This window comes from Ambystoma mexicanum, chromosome 4q, assembly GCF_040938575.1.
Source record: "Ambystoma mexicanum isolate Mex_15411 chromosome 4q, UKY_AmexF1_1, whole genome shotgun sequence".
NCBI classification, from domain to species: Eukaryota; Metazoa; Chordata; class Amphibia; order Caudata; family Ambystomatidae; genus Ambystoma; species Ambystoma mexicanum.
In genome coordinates, this window is record NC_090928.1 from 903,693,445 (window position 1) to 903,711,956 (window position 18,512).

Genomic DNA, 18,512 nt, shown 5'->3' on the forward strand with positions numbered 1-18,512 from the left:
TGTAGAAGCCTCGGGTGTGGTGATACATCATGGCGCATGTAGAAGCCTCGGGTGTGGTGATACATCATGGCGCATGTAGAAGCCTCAGGTCTGGTGATACATCATGGCGCATGTAGAAGCCTCGGGTGTGGTGATACATCATGGCCCATGTAGAAGCCTCGGGTGTGGTGATACATCATGGCGCATGTAGAAGCCTCGGGTGTGGTGATACATCATGGCGCATGTAGAAGCCTCGGGTGTGGTGATACATCATGGCGCATGTAGAAGCCTCGGGTGTGGTGATACATCATGGCGCATGTAGAAGCCTCGGGTGTGGTGATACATCATGGCGCATGTAGAAGCCTCGGGTGTGGTGATACATCATGGCGCATGTAGAAGCCTCGGGTGTGGTGATACATCATGGCGCATGTAGAAGCCTCGGGTGTGGTGATACATCATGGCGCATGTAGAAGCCTCGGGTGTGGTGATACATCATGGCGCATGTAGAAGCCTCGGGTGTGGTGATACATCATGGCGCATGTAGAAGCCTCGGGTGTGGTGATACATCATGGCGCATGTAGAAGCCTCGGGTGTGGTGATACATCATGGCGCATGTAGAAGCCTCGGGTGTGGTGATACATCATGGCGCATGTAGAAGCCTCGGGTGTGGTGATACATCATGGCGCTTTGAAGGTCAGTGTTTTGAGAAACCCCTCCAAAGCTCGCCCAGTTGTTACCTTAGCTGAGCCCTGTAGTATCAAATACTTTATTTAGGCCCTTGCTATCATGCAGGGCCTACAATAGATTGGGGCATCAAAAAATGTGGCCAATATTTATAAATTGCAGTTTCTGACTTTTCACAGTAACTTTTTTTTTAGTGCCACCTTGGGAGAGCATATTTGGCTAAATGGTTTCTTTCAATGCACATTAGGCATGGGACATTGGCTAAAATGACCTGCTATACAATGACAGTGGTCCGAAAATACAGTGTGACATTGGACTGCCAGGCTGCCCCCTCTGGCACTGTGTTTTTGCCCTGTGGACCAGTGTGACCCTGCCGTTGTGGCGCTTTCCCTGAATGTTAATCCAGGGCTTGCCGACCGTTGTGTAGTTTTCTTCTCCCTAGCCAGTGCTGTACTGTTGTGTACGCCCCGTAAGAAAGAAAGAGCTGCTCTTGTAAGAACGAATCCATCGGCAACCTGCATCCAAATATAGACCACATTCACGCGCTAGAGGACCCCCGAGGGGACACGCGCATATATACAAAACACGAAGACTCGCAGTCCTCTTTTTATGTTATCTTTAGAAGACAAGTCTATTTTTGGCTTGCGCCCACCGTTTAATGTCTATGGGGCACCAGGGTAAACATCCTTCTACTTTATTAGAGGTTCTACGCTTTATTGGACAAACACACAATCTGACTCTTCCTCCGTGCTTACCAAGGCCTGTGTCGGTGTATGGAATTTTAAAAAGCACGAGCTGGCCTGCCACTGACTCTTTGCGGTATCGACCGAAAAGATCGTATCTAAAAGGTCGTAGATACGGTTTTGACGCATTCGGTATAGGCATGAAATACTGAATCCAAAAATACCGAGGTAGGTGAGCTGGGGTTGCGGGGGTGTCCCCTGCCCTCAGACTTCGGTTTTTCCGGGTTCGGGGGCTGCAGGGGTGTCCCTTGCATACAAGAAACAATGCTGGGGACAAAAAAAAGAAAACCTTGACTTGTAAAAAGCGACAGAGAGGGCCTTTTCACGTACATCCACTGTTGACCACTGGTACAGCTTCCAGAAAGGTGACGTATTGAAGGAGCGATAAATGCCCCTGATGACAGTCTGTCATACATCTCAACTCCAGAGGCGTAGCAAGGGTTATCTAACAAGTGGGGCATGAGGCTAATGTAGTTGGGGCCACTGCAGTGACATTCACATCTGTAAATGACCACAAGGCGCTGCTGAGTGGGCGTTTACAGAGTTTGGGTGTGCCTTGCCCACTCAGGCCCTACCCTGTCTACGCCTCTGCGTCAGCTCACCCTTATTTGACGAGTGTCACTAGCTATAGGTTCATTTTCACCTGCTAAACTAAATACCTTTTGCAGACTTTGATGGGCTCATCCTTGCAGCAAAAATTCACCATACTCTGAAGGGATATCTATCTCCTTTTATTTCACGGGAGCACCCCTCAAAAACTACTGACCTGACCTGCCTTGGCCACAGTTCAGGTGATGTAATATATCCCAAGGCCCTGCAAATGCCTGAGTTTTCAAACTCTTCCCAGGGAATTCTGAGTAGAGCAAGAAACCCCTGAGTCTCCGAGCCAATCCCAGAGGTTAGGCAGGTCTGCTTATGTAGTGACAGTCATGTAACACATTCAGCCCCTGCGCAGAAACCCTGAACTGTGCAGTTACTGCACTCTCAGACAATGTCACAATACGATGCTGTGCTTTGCCAGAAATGTCCACAGGGCGCTCACTAGGCTGTCTAAACGCGTAACGCCTTTGCCAGCCTCATTTGCCCCCATCTTGCTTCAGAAAACGCAAATCTCAGTTTGATATTTAAATCGGTGACTTATTACAAGACCAAAAAAATTAAATAAGTGTTTGCACTTCTTTGGAATAAATAACAAGCAGGATGTCTGGGTTAACCAATAAGCAGGCAATCGCATTGCAGTGCCTTTTCTTGTGTGTATTTAAGTCTTGAAAGTACAGTTACAAAAACTAAAGGACATATTTCAGACTGACATTGCTTTGCACTCTGGAACTTTTACTACTCCAATTAAGATGGGTCTTGGGGAGGGGTCAACAAGAATACCCTTTTTGCTTACCATATTTCTATAATTATTTATATGTTTGTCAAGATGATTTACGATTTGTTTACTCTTCAAGTCATCTTTATAAAACCGAGTACCCATGAAAGCAAAATAAACATTACAACATATTGCTACTTACCGGACAAGAGAAATATGTGATCAAGGTCTTGCAAACTGGTATCAAATCCTGGCTTCACAACTTAGCTAGTTTGTGATCCTGGGCAAATCATTTGATCTCACTGTGCCATATCTGCCTTTTTTTTTTTTTAGGGAAACCTACTTAAATCCTGGTTTCCAGCGATTAGATGATGATCTGAAAATTAAACAGACCAAATGTGTGTGGTTTTTAACAATCACGTGGAAGAGTTCATTTGCCAAAGTGTGTGTGTGTGTGTGTGTGTATATCTCCCCTTTGTTTAACCTGGAGTGGGGCTTAGCATACTTATGGGTGGAGCGAGGCATGCATGCATCTCGTGCAGCAGAAATCTTAGGGTTTCTGATTTTCAGAAGTAGGCAAATCGGCACATGAGCTTACACCGTGCTTGCTGTTTGTGTAGCACGTTATGCTGACCTCTCCACTCACCTGCCGGGAAATCAGTTCACACACCCACCAACCCTCAACCCCCGTACATTTCAATGGGCTCTCACCCGCCAAAAAGTAAATCGTCTGTTTTCACCCGACCAGGGGAGAAAAAAAGTTAAGAGGTATACTGTATGCCACATAAAGACCACCTCACAGCAGTATGAGTGTGGAGTGGGTAGTCTTTGAGGGTTGAGCGTGTGGGACCAGCTAACATTTGCACTGTTGCAACGGCCCCGGCTGAATCACACACCGTTAACACGGAACCAAAATGTATTAGATAAATGAATGCCCAAAAAGTCTGATGTAGTAGCTAATTCCCATCAATGCTATTTTCTGCATTGCAGCTTACCCTTCAAAGGTGTAAGGCCATCAAAAGCGATAAAAGGGGTACCAACCATACCTGCCTACATTTGAAAATCAAAATTCCTGAGATTTATGCCCCGCCCACAGCCACAGAAGACTCCGCCCATTTGCACACAGCTCTGCCCACAACTCCCACCCACCTGTCAGAAAGGTAAACTTGGTTGTTGTAGCCTTCAGTTTGCTTACTATAGTATTGAAAATAATTAATTCAATGCTACGCCGCCACCAAAATAATAGTGGTTTCAATCCATGTCATTGGATTGAAAGCAGTATGATTGCGGCTGCGACGCCTTCAGTTTGCTTACTACAGCATTGAATGAATGATTTTCAGTGTTATAGTAAGCAAAATGAAGGCGGGATTGCTCCATTGTAAAATGCTTTTGTAAATCAGGCCCATACTGCTTAAGCGACCAGACACTTCTGTTTGTGGTGGGCGCTTTGTCCAGAAGTGTCTGTGAACTATTTCCCACATGCAAGCAGCTGTATTTATCCCTAGTGTGAGCCCCTGACAATACGGATAGAAAAAATGCAATTGCATATGATTACATTCATGCAAAGGTCTGGGAGCCCCTCTACCTAACACTGCCAAATAACCTATTCTATGGGTAGGTCCCGACCCAGTTGGGTCTACAACCACATTTTAGCTCACTGTACTGCGCACAGAGGAGAAATAACCATTTGCATATCAGTCCGGTTCCTACCCATCGGGCAGTCCAAAACGCTAGTCAATTCTCCTCTGATCAAGAGTACCAACAGCAACCCCAGGCACGTGTTTCACACTAGTCTGGCTCATCAGTGAGGTGAAGTTCAGGGGACCAAATCTGGATCACCCTGTGTAATTTAGGGTGACTCCCTAAGCCCTTAAACATTTACGCAAAGGTATGGGAGCATGAAAATTCGGGGAGCACGAACATGGCCAAATAACCTGTTCTATGGGTAGGTTCACACTCAGGGGGGTCAAAAACCACATTTTTGCTCACTGTACCTTTCACAGAGGAGAAATAGCCATTAGCATATCAGTCCAGGGCTGAAATGCTAGGAGATTCTACTCTGAACAAGAGCCTCAAAAGCAACCGCAGAAACGTGTTTCGGCCTTTTTGGGCCTCATCAGTGATCATAAATATTTTACATGATAATATTATTTTCAGATACTCATCACGAATACAACCTGTTCGCAAATATTCTGCTTTATTCCCCCTGGATATAACTGATTTAAAGAGTGAGGGGTCTTATCCTCTTGTGTTACCTAGCTATATTGTGTGTAATATTTTGTTCTTCAGTTTACGGGCTCAAAGCTAAGCCCCCTTTGGTCTGGCAGAGATCAGCTTGCAGTAACCCGCACTGTGATCCTTAAGCCCTTGCTCTGAGTCAGGGATTTCTGCTCGGCGTGTTAACTGGGCTGTGGTTTTAAAAGCAGGTCCCGGTATAAAGGAGGCCTTTAGTGGGAGCCACTCTTCGGGGATTAGTCGTGAATGGACCCAACAACCCATACACTACCCTTCGGTGCCCGACCTTTGACTTCTCTGTCAGAGAGCGCTTCATCTTTCACCCTCCTAAACCTGCAGCAAGATGCAGGCCGCAAACAAGTGTCCTCCCAGATTTAGTGCAGTGGTGACAGGAGGCATAAAAGCTATCCCGGCTGCCATTTTATTACCACAGCTGCTGGCCCACAAAATAACAAGAAATGATAAAGTGGATAGAATATCAAAGGTCCTGGTGACTGCCATTAAAGAAAAGTCATAACCCTGGGAGCAAAGGAGGGCACCCCTCTGTTTCCATTACACATTTTGGGAATGTCCTGTCAGGACAACGCACCTATGCGTGTCAGAAGGCGGGCAACGAAATGGCTGCCATTCATAGGGGGGGTATTGGGGGGACCTTCTACTAGCCCCAATTCTGCTCAGGCATGGACACAATGGGCCGGCAGAGAGCCGGGCGCTGATGGAACTGCCGTCGTGGTATTTTTGCAAAGCAAACTGTCATTAGAGTCTGTTTACATTGGCAGCGGCAAAGTCCTAGTCTGAATAGGACGTTCAAAAAACCGAGAGTATTAAAAATGACAAAAACCTCACCAAATAAAAAGTTTTGCACGGAAGATAAAACAGCATTGTTGAATGCTGTCGAATGTTGGCTTTGTCTAATAAATCATGTTTAAAGGACGGCCTGTTCGTCATGGCTTTAACAAAAAAAATGTCCATCCATACGAAGGCGGACCCTCTTTACCCCCTGTAGTTTATAGGCTCATTCTAGTCACCATGTCAACCGCAAGGAAGGCCAAGCAATGGGGCAAATGTGCGAGTTCGCTTGGAGATTTGAAAGCAATGGGGCACTGGGAACCGAAGACTCTGGCGTGCAAAGTACCCACCCCGGAACAGTGCGCGTTTCATATAGGCCCTGCGTTTCCCTGCGAATGGACATTATAATCCGCCCTGCAGCTGCCGCATAGACAGGCCCGCCAATCCCTACATCTCCGAAGAGGGGCTTCAGGGACGTAGCTTTCCAGTTACTAAGGAATGGAACTTATTACAGCTTCTTGCTGGGATCTGCGCTTTGAAAGATTTTCGGATGAGGTGTCACGAGGCGAGGTCGCGTTTTCGGGGCGCCGGCGTGCCGTGGCGTGTGTGTGGGGAGGTGGGGCGCGGGCCAGGGGACTCCATTGTTGAAATCTTTGTTCTGCTTGCGCTCCTCGCCGCGAGGCGGCACCTCCCCGGCGGGCAGGCCCTGATTAGCTGCGCGTTTGCTGATCTGGTTTCAGGCATTGTCCTTTAATTGATTCTGTCTCTGCCCGTGTTTACACGGCGCGGACCTGGATCAGTTTGCAGGAGGATTTCCTAATCTTTTGAATTGTTATTTCTGCCCTGCACCCTCGACCCCCCAGGGGGGAATAATGTTGTGGTGTAAATGTATTCTAAATGCGACCTCCATCTCCCCACACCTCACAACTGCAGTATGCAAACGGATTCAAATGCACGGGTGCGGGCATTATGCAGATGCGTGCCCATCACTCGTCAGCCATTTAGCATTCACTGACCCCCACAATATCCCCAGGGGGCAGGCAGTCGGGGCCTGGTAGAGGGCTTAGCAATTCAAAGAACCGCCCTGCCTCTCCATCTCCTTGCATGTGACCAGAAGTCTGTGCGAGCAGGAAACCGTGGCCAGGCCAGGATAGGACTGGGAAGTATATTTTTGCCCCCAATGTAACTTCAACATGTACTCTGAGGCGTAACTGAGGGCTGAAGTGGACGCCCGGAGCCAGAGGCTGACTGCTGGCTGGCCAGGGAGGCCCGGGCCTCGGAGGCAGTCTGACGTACCTTGCTGCTGGGAACGGGATTGGCTGCTAGCAAATCAACTGCAAAGCAAAGATGGCCGGAAGGGTCCAGGCTCACGCCTCCACCGCCCCGCCCCACGTGGGGTTTGGCGTGATCTCTTGATCCGTGTTTGTTTTACTGGGACCAGTTTGAACCGGCGATCAAAGGCTGGCACAGCAAGTGTTCACAGAGGCAAATGGCCGGGCAGACTTGTTCACTCATCTCCCAGGCTCAGCAGCGTTGTATGGTCAGCGAATTGGACACAACAGTGGGATTCAAACTTTTTTCTGCGGTGACTCCCTTGGGTACAAATATTATTGTCGAGACCCCTGCTTGAGTAAAAATAGTGTTACTGCTCCCCCCCTGCCATATTTGCTTTGTCTCTTGAAAGCAGTCACCTACCTAGTCTAAGCTTAGGTGAAACGTGCCTGCCTGCCGATAAAACTCTACAACTACAGCTGGAATTAGAAAACAGAACGCTTGGGGTGATAGGGCCCAGTCCCGAAAAGTAATAGAACGTAGAATGGTGCCGACGGTTGTATTTATCAGACCCTTATGGTCTCATACTATTTGCCAAAAATGCACAGGGTTTTCTCAGCCACGTTACTCTGACCAATCACCTTTGTAGCACGTTTTAGCAGTATGGGTTAATGCGCCTGACGCAGAGATCTGTGGAAAAGCATGCAGGTCTCGGTGTGCCAGAGCTTGGAAAGGACCTTTCATCCTTCTCTGGTCGATGAGTATATAGAGCCTAGAAGCCACCTCACGGTGTCGGTAAGTGCTGTATGGAACTACAGATCTTTATCAGCGCATAGTTATAGAAGCTGGACTTTCTACAGCACCTTTGGCGCCTGCCTACTGCACAATCACCTGACATGCTAGCAAACATCATCGCATTTTTATTAGGGGCGCACCAGGGACGTCATTTGGGGATCGCCAGGGGTCGCAGTCATTCAAGATTGGTGTGCCGCCAATGATCTTTGTCTGAATGCCAGCAAGACAGAGATCCTCCTCATCTGCACACCTTCACCATCCTTTCCCCTCTATGGCCAGCCTCCCTTGGCCCTCCTACTACCCCCACCTGCGGGGCTAAGAACCTGAAGGTCATCTTTGACTCCACACTTTCCTTCTCTGCCCACATCTCTGAGGTCTACTTCCTACTGCACCTCCTCAGAGGTACTCTGCCTTTCCTCTCCTTCCCCCGGAAGCTCACTGTCCCCCAAGCTCTGGTTCTCTCTGGGGTGGACTATTGTAACAGCCTCTTTCTAAATCTCCACGATTTCCTTTTATCCACACATCTGTGACGTCTCTAAGAAGTCAAACTACCAACTGCACCTCCTGAAGGGTTTCCTTCCTTTCCTCTCCTTCCCCCAGAAGCTCACTGTCTCTAGAGCTCTGGTTTTCTCTAGGCTTGGCTACTGCAACAGCCTCTTTCTAAATCTGCCTGCTACCACTCTCGCCCTCTGCAACTCATCCAAAACAGGACTGCGAGACTTGTCCTTGGCCTTAAGCCCTGGGATCGTATCTCTCCAGCTCTCAAATCTCTCCATTGGCTCCCAGTGGATGCAAGGATTAAATTCAAAACCCTCTGCATTGTCCACAAGGCTTACTGGGGCATGGGTCCAAAATATCTTCAGCTATCCCTCTGCAAAAACCTCCCCTCTCGAGCTCTTCGCTCCTCTACCTCTAACTCCCTCAGGGTCAGTCGTTTCTCAAAGAAACGAGCTGGGGTAGATCTCTGTCCTTGGCTGGGGCCTCCCTCTGAAATAGCCTCCCTGCCACTCTAAAACTTCGGGAGAACCATCTCCGGTTCCAGAAGCACCTCAAGACCTTCCTCTTTGCTTTTGCCTTTGCTTCCCCCTCTCCCTTGCTGATTTGCTCTCTCTTGGCACTGTGCACCTGGCCACCCTCTGTCTCCTGAGCCCAGGTACCTGCTCACCCTGCCACCCTCCTGCCCTGCCTCCTGGTCACCTCTCGCACTGGGGTCTGTATCTGTACCCATACAGTCCCCACCCTCCCATTTTCTTCTTTTTCTGCCCTTATCAGACTTACCCTGTCTGCTGCCGTAAACACAGAACTTGCCACTTGCTGGCTGCCCTACCACTGTTTATTGCCTCAATTATCTATTTATTTTTATTAACATTTATCTGTTTCTCCTCTGCCTCGCACTCTCCACTCTCCCCCTTCCATGCAATTTTCCCCTTTCCCTTCCCCATGCACTTGCGCGTTCTCAATGTCACTGGGCCTAGTAAGTTCGTTGTTGTGTTCTCCCCTGTTCCCCTCCCTTGCCTTGTTGCGCTTTGAAATACTTGTGTATGAGCGCAATACAAATAAAATATCATGTACCCCTAAAATGGAAGCTCCTGGGCTGTGGCCAGCACCATGTGGCTCTTTGTTTCTGGGGTGGCTGGCTTACTTGTTCAGGCCCCTTAAAACAAAAAAAAACAGGGGTTTCCACAAGTGTAACACTTTGAGCAGTGACCCTGAATAGGAAAGGATAGGAATAACAAATAATTTGTCTTTTTGGAATTCTATACAATAATTGCTAAACTCATTAAAGGTTTATTTCAGGCACACTTCAGGGGGTGAGTCACATATGTAGTCTGTTCTTAAACACCTCAAATTCACAATGCAGACAGCATTTAGAGTAGACTAAGCATCAATTTAGGACTTTGTATTTTGATTTTCGCAAGTTGCAGTTATAGCATGTTTTTTTCTATCCTCGGTCATTTGACAAAATCCTTGTGCCTAGAAGCTTGTGCACAGTGTAGAAATGTTTCACCATAGCACATAAAGTGGCCCTTGATTTCATTGTGCCACAATACATGCTTTGTTGTAATGTGTCTATCTTTCCTATTTCCATAGCATGCTGTTCAGGATGTTTGTTTGAATGTATGAGGTAATGAGTGCTCAGAGTACGGGATTTCGTGTGAGTGCACTGCTTTCCTTGAGCTACTCTAAATTCTTTAATACACAGTTATGATCCCTCCCAATGGTATGTATTTTGCCAACCTCTGAAGCCTGAAAAGTAAATCCACACAGGCTTGACATGTGGCCAACTTTGCACCACACCTGCAGATAAACTGGCTTGCTGTTAAATCTCAGTTACCAGTTTAATGGTATCCACTACAGAGTGTAATTTGCTTTATGACTTGGAGAACATTCCGGCATGTAATTGCTCAGTTTACTATAATCGGTAAGATAATTCAATGGGTTTAGCGCTCGCTGTTGTGACGTGTGTCTGATTTGCAGGTTCGAACACCGGCAAGGCCATCTCAGCCTTTTATCCTTCTGATGTCAATAAATGAGTACCAACACAAGTTGGGTTATATTGTATGTATATTTGTTCCAGGGGTCAAGTCCTAAAAATTAAAGTGGGGGCATCAACACACGCAATGGGATGTGACGTCGCCAGAAATTAGCATATCAAGCTGAAATATGCACATTTCATTAGATTGCCTTTGCATAATTACCCACATTGAACAGGACGAATCATAAAATCAACACACACAAAACCAAGACAGGATATTTTCTTCTAATAGCGTTTTTGAAAAAGTTAAACGTTGTGCATGTTTTAAACTCCAATAGCCAATACAAATGTTTTCCTGCATTACCGAAATGGAATATTTCACCTTAGTTGTGTGTTATTTTTCATCATGTTATATATATATATATATAAAGTGCAGCCTCCAAACCTAACGACTGTGGTTTGATCCCAGAGGTGGGCTTTAATTCATAAATTCAAAGAGGGCATCCTCTTTGTTCCACTTTTAGCTGGGGGGACTGAGTCCACTCACTAAATAAAGTGGGTGGACTACGTCCCCCACATGTACCCTCGACTTGAGCCCTGATTTGTTCTATATGAAGCACTTAAGCGTAAGTTCTATATAATAACACATCATTATCATTCGGCCTTGGACGTCTGCTTGCATTCACAGTAATTTGGTAATATGGGCCTGTACACATTGATATTAATGATACATATGGTTATCCATTCTTGTATGAAATGTATATCACATTACAGTGACATCGTAACCATATTTTCCATAGTGTACTTAGGAACAATGCTATGTGATGCCACTTCCAGTTTTGTCAAGTGCTGAAAAGTCGTGTTCCATCGCTTCCGTGATGCCACTTTGGGGAGGGGTCAAATGACATCACTTCCTGTGATGTCATCAGAGGTCAAGTGATGTCCCTTCCGCTGCCTCTGGCATTTTGGTGAAATGACGTCCCTGTTCTTCCCCCCTTAAGGTTTTGAAAGTGAAATTAATACATAAGGGCATGGCCATACCACTAAAGAGATCCACGGAGGATGAGGTCATCAGACGCCGTGCCCCTTTTCCCGAGACTCCGCCCACCCAAGTCTAGCACATTTTTTAAACAAAGACAAAAATCAACATCTACCTATACCTCGATGTGATTGGCTAACAGAACGATAGTCGCCAATCACATTGAGGGGTGGGCAGAGTTATTGGAAGGGCCGGAAATACCAGAGACCCGGAGAAGAGTGTGATAACCCAGAGTCTCCTGGATCAACCCGAAGACTAGGCAGTTATGGGCATGCCGTTCCAAAATCTTGCGGCTGCTTCGGGTAAAGCTCTGCTGCCCACTGCAGGGATGGGATATGGTTCTGTTGAGAAGTTTGCCATGAGAATTAAGTCCACGGCTATCTGATGTTGGGCTGGTGTTCGACTTTTGATGATTGGTTGGCAGTGGTTGCCGTTCCGTAAGGGAATGTGAGGCAAGTACAGGTTTTGAGGGTAGGTGTATTGGATCCTGTTGCCTTTCCCATACTATCCGTTTTTGCGCATGCGCTGAGTGCAAATGGAGTTGCATCCAGTATTTCAAGCCGGGTGAGAAATCGAGGGCACTGCAACAAGGGGGCGTGCCCTAAATGATGGGCATGGCATGAAGTGTCCCCACCGCTGGCCAATAAAAAAGAAAAGTTGCCGGGTTACTTTTTTTTTATTGTCCCTCGTGTGAAATTTTATTTGTGCTCAACTTCTTTTCTTTCACTCAATAGACTGCCGGACATTTGTGTCAAGCAGTGTATTGAATAAAACAAACGAAATGGAGCACACATGAAATGGCACAGTGCAATGCGACAGTGGCTTGTAACCACGGGACGATAATAAAAAAATAAAATGTATTTTATTGTCCCTTGCTGGTGATTCGAAAGCGAGCCCTGCCATCGCACTGCACTGGTATTCCATAGGTGCACAATTTCTTTTGTTTTATCCAATAGACTTGTGACACGTAAAGCTGTGTAAAGCGTTTTATTGAATGAAACAAAAGATATTCAGCATCTGCGAAATAGCACAGTTAAATGTGACACTGGCTAGCCACCGGCAGTTCGAATCCCCTGCACGGAAAGAAAAACAAAGTGGCTGTGGGGAATGAGGTTTTGGGAGACTCTAGCCCGGGCACACCTACAGCCGTGGTTATATCTTATGGTCACTGAAATGGTGGAGTTTAGTAGCAGTGAGCTTTTTTGCAAGCCCAGTTATTTGAGCCATAAAGTCTCTGAAATGGTGCAGTTTATAAGCAGTGAGTTTTTGGCAGGCCGTTATTTGACCCATAAAGTTACTGAAATGGCGCAGTTTAGTACCTGTGAAACGTTGGCAGGCCCAGTTATTTAAGCTATAAAGTCACTGAAATGGTGCAGTTTAGTAGCAGTGAGTTTTTGGCAGGCCGTTATTTGAACCATAAAGTCACTGAAATGGTGCAGTTTAGTAGCAGTGAGTTTTTGGCAGGCCGTTATTTGAGCCATAGAGTCACCAAAATGGTGCAGTTTAGTAGCAATGAGTTTTTGGCAGGCCGTTATTTGAGCCATAAGGTCACCGAAATGGTGCAGTTTAGTAGCAGTGAATTTTTGGCAGGCCGTTATTTGAGCCATACAGTCACCGAAATGGTGCAGTTTAGTAGCAGTGAGTTTTTGGCAGGCCGTTATTTGAGCCATAGAGTCACCGAAATGGTGCAGTTTAGTAGCAATGAGTTTTTGGCAGGCTGTTATTTGAGCCATAAGGTCACCGAAATGGTGCAGTTTAGTAGCAGTGAGTTTTTGGCAGGCCGTTATTTGAGCCATAAAGTCACCGAAATGGTGCAGTTTAGTAGCAGTGAGTTTTTTGGCAGGCCGTTATTTGAGCCATAAAGTCACCGAAATGGTGCAGTTTAGTAGCAGTGAGTTTTTGGCAGGCCGTTATTTGAGCCATAAAGTCACTGAGATGGTGCAGTTTAGTAGCAATGAGTTTTTGGCAGGCCGTTATTTGAGCCATAGAGTCACCGAAATAGTGCAGTTTAGTAGCAGTGAATTTTTGGCAGGCCCAGTTATTTGAGCCACTGCTTTAGTTGGTTTAGCTAGAAAAGGAGGATGCTTAATCTCGAGTCACAGGAGGATTCATTGTATATTAGGGGATGGCTGTCAAAAGGCACAATCCAATCATAGGGAAAAGAATTGCGAGGGATCGGGGGATGCCATGAGTGCGCTGATCCGTGCCAATAAGGAGAATTACAATTTTGCTGCTGAGGTCACATCAGTGGAATCCTTTTCCAGGTCGAGTTTGTTGGAAAAGCTGAGTCCAGGAATTAAGAATTCAGTGGCGCTCAGTGCCTCATCTGCAGCATAAAGAGGTGGATGAATCTGGAGAACGAGGAACACTGGGGGACCTGTAGTTTCTTTTTACCCTTTTGTTAGTGACATTTCTGGTGACCCGGGTAGAGAAATCGTGGAGGTGTCTGGGTAACGGAATTAGATTTACCAGGTTCTGTGGTTAAACTCTCACAGCATTTAATGCACTGAAAATGACGTGGATGAGCAGGACATTGGTGCTAAAGAAATCACTTATTGGTGGCCTTCAACTGTGAGTGCAGAATTACAGAGTGGAGACTGGACTGGAACCAAATGATTGCACACAAGGGAGATAACACGATTTTGTTGTTTGGTGCTGTCTCTTTTGAAAGATCTGATAAAGAAAAAAATTGGTTTAGGAATTGTGCTCTAGCACCTTGAAGCATCTCTTGCGCTAGATGGGATTACCAATAAAGATCTCAGACCAAATAACCGGACAGACTCAAAGAATATGGCAAAGTACTACTTTATTCTCAATTTAATAAAGCAGGGTCAACTGGCAGACATCGGACTGATGCATGCACACTCACAAAACCTGATAACACAAAGGTTTTTACCCCAATATGCGTCATCTATGACCTCATCCTACGTAGCACATTTTTAAAACCTATTGACAGGAGGGATTTGTTAGGGGAACATATCTACTTAAAGAATATAATGTGGGTTAGTACTTCATTGGCTGTCTCTTATCTGTAAGACACGCCCAAACTACCCCTAAATACTTATAATACTGATTATAGTGGAAAAAATGGCAGCAGATTGATCTATGCAACATTGTATAGCAGGTTGCCCCATAGACCCACTGATTGGTTGGCATTCCTACCTAATCTTGTATTTTCGGCTAGCAGCACGTAAGCAAAACGAAACCCAGGTGGTTGGTCACACAGATTACTCCCCACTTTCCCAATAAGTCCATCATCTCTCATCAGTCCAGCCATGAGCCAGAGTTTCCCATTCGTAGTTGACCATGTAGCCTGCTCTTGGTTCTGCGACATTCAAGGGAGTGTAAGCACATAACTATCTTCATCCACAGCTTAATGAATAGCCCTTGTTTTTTACTTTTGGATCACGTGTAAAAAGACATTTGGAGACTGCAAATGTGTCAGTTTTTACCTCTTATTTACTGCTATTTGATTAAATTATGCTGGGTGTCATTGCTCCTCTTGCCCTCTAGAGGTTTGCTCACTCCATCTTGTAGGAGCCTTATTCATTGTTAATTGTACAATACTTTGCAAAAGTTTTCTTCTTTAATCTAAGAGACATATGTCTCACGTTTATGGCTTATCCATTTGCCTCCCTTTGTGCTTTGCAGCTATTCCTTGAAATAGCATCCTCATAGTCTCTTCTTTGTTTTGCACACACAGCTAATTCTCCAACGTAACCTGACTCTGCAGCCCTGGTCTGTTTCTGAGGTAGCTGAATTGAATCCTTGAATGAGCCGGCGTACATTTTCCTATCATGTGGGTCCTTGCCATGTTATATTTTCCTCTATAGCAAGCTTCTATGTGTCTCATCTACCATGCATTGCTGCGTATTTACACTAATTGGTCAACAAGTTACTTCATTCTTCTTTGTATATATGATGACTTTATCGTTTCATACATGTTTCTCTTATCACTTCAGTTACATCGTTACTGTTCAGTATTTTCATATCTTTTCAGTATGTGATTGTTTAGCTTATTTATGACATCACTCTGCCCATGTCAGATTTCACTCAGCACTACATGATATCCAGTGGTGTGTGCTGACATCGCTCCACACAACATTCTTCCACTCCTTCAGTGCGAGGATACTTTTGATATGTTTGTCTGAGTACATATCATTTCTTGTACACTCTGCGGTATAGGCATAATACATTGAGTCCCCTATAGTGTCCTTCTCCTGCTGTTCCAGTATGATGGTGGTGAGTGGGCGGGATTTAGGGATAACAGGCCTGCCTGCTCCTCTACAGAACAGTGTGATAGTTGACCTCTCACTTAGGATAATTTTCGACTGGATCTTCCACACTGACAGGATGGAATTCACTGGCACTGCCCAAAATTGCTTTACAGCCTACCTCTCGGGCAGACATTAGGCCATCCAGAAGAACACAGTGCCTTCTAACGGACTGCCAATCCTCTGTGGAATACCCCAAACCTGCATCCTCTTACCAGTCCTCTTTTACCTTTACATGAAGCCTCTGGGCACCCCCCTCAAAGATCCCGATATAGCCATCCTCCAATATGTTGATGAAACTCAGTTGTACATAAGAGTAAAAGGTCCACATAACATCAGTCGCCTCCACAATTACCTATCCATCATCCAGTCCTGGACAATGACTGCCTACCTCAAACGTAACTCCACCAAGACAGAATTCGTCCTCATTTATCCCCCCGCTGGCTCATTGATGTGTGCGTAGAAGGATTTGATCTCTTGGACTCAGAACATCCTCAAGCTTCACCATAGACAGCAGCCTGTCCTTCCAGAAGCCCATAGCCAAGAAGGCCCAAATCGCCACCCGTTACAAGATTAAACCCATCACCCGCCGCAGGTAGTGCAAGTCCTTTTGGTCTTGAGAATTGATGGGGGAAATGCACTCATGACAGGTCTCCCAGCCCCTCAATTGGCTCCCCTAAAAGCAGTCCACCATGGTGCAGCATGTCTTATTACAGGTGTGCAGAACATCTGACTGAATCAGCCACGTCCTACGCAAACTACATACATTGGCTTCCCCTCTAGGACAGGATACTGTTTAAGACTGCATGTGTCATCTACAAAGTAGTCAAAAGTAACACACCAGTATAACTAGTGGCTAAGATCCACATATCTGGTGGCACACGCTCTTTGTGCAGAAAATTGACGAATTTGCTTGAATCATAACTCGTCTGCAAAGAGAGGACCTGCAAACAATCCTTCTCTTGTCACACACCCACCCCTTGGAACTCGCTCCTGGTATCATTTCAGAATGCACCTAAAATTCTCAAATTTCGCAAATCTCTCAAAATGTAGCTTTTTCAACAATACCTAAGGACTAATCTCCATTGACGTACAGACTGATGCACAGACCCACACTCACAGTAGTGCATCAGTTAAACGATGCCAGCCCAACACTGGCTACCGCCACCCTGCATAGTGCTCTGCTGCTCTCAAGTAAGATCCACGTTTTAAACAATAAAATAAACAAATAAAATAAAGTGATTCTTATTTATGGATGGAGTGCAAATCTTTTTTCAGTCTGTCTGAGACTGTTTCTTTAGAGAAAGAGAAGTTGGTTTTTGAGAGGAAGAGCTGACTTTGTCTGATGACCTTTGAGGGAATTCGTCTTCTTTGATGATGGCATCACGTAGCAGAACAATATGGTATCAGGCAGCAGAACAAGATGGGATCTGGCAGCAGTGCAAGTTGGGATCGGGTAGGCTTGAATACATTATGTGCTTCATGGCAGTGGCTGCAGATTGTTGATATTGCTTTCCCGATCAGTTGATACGCAATGGCAGGAATCATGATGCAGCTTGCACTGCCAAGTAAGGAATTCTGTTTCTAGCCTTGATCCAGGACCAAAAGAGTCCCTGGAAATAATGTTCAAAGTGGCCGCATATCACACATTCTGAGCAAACCCAATCACTTTCCCATAGGAACATATGGAAATAAAATAGGTAGCCACACAAAAAGGGGCCCGGGAAGCAGAGGTGTACCGGGGAAATCTCCAGAGTTCCCTATAGACCAGGCCATCCCCTGATCCATACTTCTAGCAAAGAGTCAGATTGTGGAAAACAAGTACATCCCCACCCATCCTGATTAGCCATTTTCTCTCCCACACTGAGCAATGGAAGGAATAATAGGGGTTGAAGGGAATCCCTATCACAAAAGCAATGGCCACAGCATCTGAATAGGATTGGCTGGTTCAAAGCACCTTGATCCCTGGAGTCAACCCATAGCCAGCACAGTCTTAGACATGCTTGAGGATAGCCTGCACATGCGATGGCCAGGTTACTGTGGCAGCAGCGCATCCTGCTGCTGAGGTGTGGATCTGAACCACTGACTGCTCCCTCCTAGTTTATTAAATTCCTTTCATCTGAATGCGCTTGAACTATAGGCAGATGCTTTATGAAGAAGATCTCTTGTGCTCATTTGTAGATTCCATCCAGTTTAGATGAGGATTGCACGCGTCGGCGACATCGTGTTCTCCACAGTGCCACATTGGCTGTTCTGAGATGGCAGATTTAGGTGGGATTGCAATGTTTACAGCAGTCATTTCATTAAAGCCACTAGGGTAGCAGAAGAGAGGTCACGTGACCTGCCCTCCCAGTCACAGTAAATGGGGAGGCATCAGAGGATTCTGAGAATGATGATGGGCATGAAAATATCAAAACTGAAGACTTCCTCTCGTTAATTAAACTCATTTGATCACTAGCGCTAATACCCAGCTATTTTAACTCACAAAAACGAACGGACAAGAAGCCTAGGTTTCCCAGATGTCCCGGTTTTGCCGGATTGTCCCGTAACTGGATGCTCTGTCCCCCTTTCTCAAGATTATTTTTCCATTGGAAAATGCAGTGGTCCCGGTTTTTGGTAGTAGGTCTTCACAGCTGGCTGGCAGGAATGCCCAATCTCGCACAGAAGAAATGCTACATTTTACGAATTAAGGTAGTGGGTGTTTGCGATAACTTAATTGTAACATGTGCTTATTCCACCAGTAACACTTAATCCTCCTTCACCAACCGCTACTGCAGTGTAGTGCCTTGACAGCCAATTTCAAGAGTTAGTCCTGCTTTTATGTTAGCTGCCCTGTCCCAGTTTTTTAGTTTTTAAATCTGGTCACCCTAAAGAATCCAGATTTGTTAATCACATGGTTCACAAATATGAC